At 34.2% G+C, this 5,877-nt stretch overlaps 1 protein-coding gene across 3 annotated transcripts in view; it reads right to left on the bottom strand.

Moving 5' to 3' along the window:
- Window positions 1–5,877, bottom strand: part of Htr7 (5-hydroxytryptamine (serotonin) receptor 7, adenylate cyclase-coupled) — a gene marked incomplete at its 5' end in the record, with an annotated part of 99,001 nt that overhangs the window by 14,998 nt on the left and 78,126 nt on the right.

The raw sequence follows: 5,877 nt of genomic DNA, 5'->3' as shown, positions 1-5,877 counted from the left end.
CTCCTTACTTCTTATTATCATATATATATACATTACCATCCATATATAGACATATTTTCTTTATTCATTCACCTGTTGATTGACATACATATTGTTTCGAAGATCTAGCTACTATAAATTGTGCTACTATAAATATGTGTGTGTATGGATGCCTGTAATTTAAAGACTTTAACTCTTTGGGGAAGATACCTACAAGGGGGATAGCTGGGTCAAATGGAAATTCTACTTATAGATTTTGAGGAATCTCCTGGACTGGTTTCCACAGTAGCTGTACTAGTCTACATTTCCACCTGCAATGTAGGAGGGTTCCTTTCCCCCCACAAACACACACACATCCTCACTAGCATTATTTGATTATTTGATGATACCATTCTTTCTGGAGCAAGATGATATCTCAGTGTATTTTTAATTTTTATTTCTCTAAAGGCTAGTGATGATGAACATTTTTTGAAGTGTTTAGGGGCCAACTGTACTTCTTTGGATAAATGTCTATTTCAGTAGCCCATTTTTTGGTCCTGTCTTTTATTTTTGAGGTCAAATTTTGTTGAGTTCTTTACATATTTTAGATGTTAATCCTCTGTCCGAGGGCTGGGTGGCAAAATTTATTTTCCCATTCTGTAGGTTGTCTCTTCACTCTGTTGGTAGTTTCCTTTGCTATGTAGAAGGGCTTTTTTGTTTTGTTTTGGCTTTTTTTATTTGACAATTAAAAATTTTTATTTGACTTTAATATTTTGAATAAATACATGACAAAAATGCATTTTTATGGAAAAAACTGCTTCCTGAGTCTTTTTTTTTCCCAATACCCTCCCCACCCCCCGTATAGGGGTATATCCCTAGTGCTTTTCCTTGTCTTATTATTAAAGAAAAAAAATAAAAATAATGATACAAAATTTCAAAACAAGATAGTAGGAGAGCAAGAATGGTTTAGTGCATTGCTTATTGTTATCTTCAAAGTAGTTGCTCAGATTACAAGATGCTGGTATGTTTTGTTGTTTTTTTTTTTTGGTTTTTCTCCGGTACCGGGAACCGAACTCACGACCTTGCGCTTGCCAGGCAGGTGCTTTTGCCACTGAGCTAAATCCCCAGCCCCAAGATGCTGGTATGAAAGACTGATCAAAAAATATAAGCCCAAAACTTTCTTTTCAATGAACTACTAGAAATTAATAGTATAGCTATTTTAACTATGATAGAGATACATAAATATACATATAATATACAATACAAATATACATGTATAATATATACAAATATATATATTTACTATATATTTATATATTTAATTTTCCTTTTCCCTTCCTTCTTTTCTCCTTTCCCTATCCCAGTTTCTCTCTCCTTTTGAACAGTTTCTCCCTATTTCCCAATATCTATTATACATATTGGATCTTATTTGTTCTTCCAGTTTCTTACACTAGAAAGACAATATGATATTTACACATGTGGGTCTTACTTATTTCACTTATGAGTATGGTCTCGAGTTGCATCCATTCACCTATGAAAGTCTTGAGTTTATCCTTCTTTAGAGCTGAGTGGTACTCCATTGTAAAAAAAACACCACATCTTTTTCATCCATTACCTGGTTGATGGGCATTTGAGTTGTTTACAAGATTTAACTACTACAAATTATGCTGCTATAAACATGGATGCACATATAGCATTTTGCCTTGATATTTTTAATTCTTTTGGAAAAATACACAGAAGGGAATAGCTGGGTCAAATGAGACCTCTAATCCTAGTTTTTTAAGGAATCTCTATATTGATCTCCACAGTGGTTGTACCAGTCCACACTCCCACCAACAGTGGGGAAGCCTTCCTTTTTCCACACAGCCCTACCAGCATTTGTTATTGGTTGATTTCATCATGACGACCATTCTTTCTGGGGTGACATGGAATCTCAGTGTTGTTTTACTTTGCATCTCTAAAATGACCAATAATATTGGATATTTTTTCATATATTTATTTGCTATCTGTATTTCTTCATCTGAGAAGTGTACACTCATCACAGATGACCATTTTTGGACTGGGTCTTTGAATTGGGGGGGTCTGATTTTTTCCACTTGTTTATATGTTCTAGATATAAATCCTTTGTCTGAGGGACAACTGGTTAAAATTTTTTCCCACTCTGTAGGCTGTCTTTTCACTCTGTTGGTAACTTCTTTTGATGTGCAAAAGCTTTTTCATAAGATGAGATCCTAGTCATTGATTCTTTGGAGTATTTCACATGCAGTTTGGGTTTTGTTCATGAAGTCTCTTCCTATACCTATGTCTTCAAGATTTCTGCCTATTTTTCTCTTCTGGTACATTCACGTTTTTAATATGTAGGTCTTTGATCCACTGTGACTTTAGTGCATGGTGATATACATGGGTCGAATTTTAGTCTTCAGTATGTGGAAAGCCAATTTTTCTGGCACCATTTATTAAACAGGCTATCTTTCTTCCAGTGAACATGTCTGGCCCCTTTGTCAAAAGATAAGGTAGCTTAGTATGTGTGTAGTTGTGTTTTGAAGAAGTTTTTTAATTTGATATAAACCCATTTGTTGATTCTAGATATTATTTCTTGTGCCATTGGGGTCTTGTTCAGAGAGTCCTTGCCTTCAAGAGTTTTACCTATTTTATCCTCTGGCAGATTGTTTCGGTTTTAACATTTAGATCTTTGACCCATTTTTATTTTAGTTTAGTACATGGTGAGATACATAGGTCTACACTCAGTGTTTTGTATGTGGCTATCCAATTCAGCCAGCACCATTTTTAAAGAGGTTATCTTTCCTCCACTGTATGTCTTTGACTCCCTTGTCAAACATCCCATAGCTGAATGTGCCTGAGGTTGTTTCTGCAACCACTACTCTGTTACACTGATCCACATTTTTTTTCCATGTTGTTTTAATCACAGTAGCTTTGTAGTATAACTTCAAATCTGGGATTGTGGTGTTTCCATCTTTGCTTCTGTTACCTAGGATGGTGTTATGGTTTGGAGCTCTCAATTTGCCACAGATTGCCATGAATGCTCTATGTGGAACTACAGGACTTAATGTTTGTCCTGCTGGATTCTGGACTTGCTTTGATCCCAATGCTTTATACGACCTGTTTGTACCTTTACCTTGTGCCATTGACTGTTGGAAGTGTTTAACTTTTCCTTTTGTACAAGGGCTCACAGCTAAGAGTTTGCCTTAGATCTTGGAGAAGACTTGAGACTTGGACTTCTCAGCAATGCTAAAACTGTTAGGACTTTGGCAGTCTTAGAGATGGACTAAAATGTCATTTGCATAAAAGGGGTATATGTGAGTCTTTGAAGAGCCAGGAGCAGAATGTTATAGTTTGTGTCTAGATGTCCCCCTAAAGCCTCATGCAGTCATGGGGTGGGCTTCTAGAGTTTATGACTGATCTATGGTCAAAAGCTGGGTTTATGAGTATGAATGCTACACCCACCCTGGGGTGAGCATCTTGCATACAGTATAAGGGAGGTAAAGAGGCTTGTTCCCTGCTCTTCCTCCCTTTTTGCTCTTATTGCTTTTGTTGTATTCCACCACCACGAACAGTTGCCCTCTGCCTTGGAGCCAATTGAATATGGACTGACACCTACACAAACTGTCAGCTTAATAAACCTTTCCTTCCTTCATTCTGGGGTTAAGGTATTTTGTCCCAAAAATGAGCAAAAGTAACTAAGACAGATGCCTTTGCTATTTGGGATGCTTCTGGTTCCATATAGATTTTAACGTCAGTTTTTTGGTCTGTGAGAAATGCTGTTCATATTTTGACTGGAATTGCATTAAATCTGTATAGCAGTTTTGGAAGTATAGCCATTTTGAATATATTGCTTCTGCCTATCTAGGAACTGGGAATATAGTTCCATTTTCTGATGTCTTCCTCCATTTCCTTTCCCAGAGTGATATAATTTTCACTTAGAGTTTGTTCACTTCCTTGGTTAATTTAATTCCTAAATAGGTAATTTCTGTTGATGCCTCACTACACAATGTGGTTTGTATATACTATGGAGAACTAGTCAGTCATAAAGAAGGATTTAGTTCAAGTCATTCAGTAGGAAAATGGATGCATCTTGAGACCATAATACTCAGTGAAATAAATCAGACACAGAAGGTTCTCTTATATGAGAAACCTAAATATAAATAAATATAAGAGAGAAGATGGGAAGCAAATGTAGACTTCTAGAGATGGGAAGGGGATCTGAGGAATGGAGAAGGGGAAGTGAAAGCGATCAGGATGCAATATGTACACGCACTAATTCCCCAAGATGACTGTAACTGCTATATATTGTGAACATATACCAACAAAAATAGAATAAAATGGCCAGAACCTACATTAAGAAAACATAAAATGCTGCTGAGATATATAAAACAATACTTAAATCCACTGGAAAAAAACCTTAGTATCATAAAAGTGCCAATTTTTTGTCAATTCATCTATAAATACTAAAGAATCCCAATAGGGATTTGAATAACATAGTAGGGCTTTTTGTTTGTTTGACCAATTCATTTTAAAGTTCATCAAGTCCAACTGTAAAAATGAACAGATACATAATCTGAAAAATAATAATAAATGCTTAGCCTATAAAAATAGTTTAAATTACAGAACTAAAATCCCAATAGTAATTATCCAAAAATAGAACAGATCAGGATTCATAAAAAGATTCAAATATATAAGAATTTAACATAAGAGAAGTCATTTTAAGTCAGTAGTAAAGGATTGAATATTTGTGAATTCTGACAATTAGCTAGAAATTGGGACAAAAATAATCCAATTTCTTATCTTTTGCCTTGTTAAATATAAACGCCAAATATATTCAACATTATTAAGTAGAATTTAAACCTTAAGATTATTATGAGAAAGTATAGGTATTCTGTCAATCCTGAGATGAAAAAGACTCTTCTTTACTAGGATTAAAAAAGAACTTAAAACTACAAAGTTGCACCCTGATAAATTTTTGTAACAAAATTTTATAAACAAAAATAAGTAAAAGACAATTTAGTCTAAAAATCACTATGGACAGAGTTAAAAGACAGATACACAAATTTGGAATCTAAATCACAGTCCCAATATTCACAGATCTCTTACAAGTTATAGAAAAGACAACCAATTGACCAAGACATACTAGTGGCCAAGAAGTACATAAAAATATGCAGAACTTCATTAATAATCAAAGATATGCAAATTTTAAAATAATGACATATATTGATTATTTGTTAGTTTTTAAAAGAGAAAAAGTCCAATATTGGAAAATTGTTCAAAAAATTTAATAATAGGTACTCCATTACTTTGCTAGGGGAAATGTCAACTGAGGTAACAGTTCTGGAAGACAATATGGTCAATGATGTCCATCAACATTCACCATTTGGCTCAGCAATCATATTTTAGGAATTTTTCTTTATAAAATTAAGCAAATGTAAAATGGCTAATGTACAAAGACATTAAATAAATATAACACACACAGAAAAGATACAAGCTAAGCATCTATTAATAGATTCTGTAGATAAATCAGTGTATCACACACCATAATGTGTATATATATATATAAAGATGCAATGATTGAAAGTGATAATATACACATGTATTTATTATATAAAAACAACAGAATGGATGGAAAATAACACCTAGCATTCAAAGATTAGAATATCATATAATGTGTTACCTTTTTGTGTAAAATTGAGTATATATTTGTGAGTGTGGGTGAATACAAGAATAACCACCAAAGTATCAATAGCAATTTATCTGAATTGCAGAAATGTTTGAGGTTCTAAATTTTTCTTTATTGTTTCTATGCTTAATTTTTTTTACAGAAAGCATGTTAAAAATGCTATTTTAGCCCCTCGCGCCTTGCGCCCAGGCAGCGAGTTCTCCGGGAGCGGCAGGGCTCCTGGGTCCGAG

This window comes from Chinchilla lanigera, unplaced genomic scaffold (genome assembly GCF_000276665.1).
Source record: "Chinchilla lanigera isolate Chin_1 unplaced genomic scaffold, ChiLan1.0 scaffold00024, whole genome shotgun sequence".
Classification (NCBI taxonomy): domain Eukaryota; kingdom Metazoa; phylum Chordata; class Mammalia; order Rodentia; family Chinchillidae; genus Chinchilla; species Chinchilla lanigera.
Note: the sequence above shows the minus strand (reverse complement) of the source record. Positions and strands in the feature narration are given on the sequence as shown.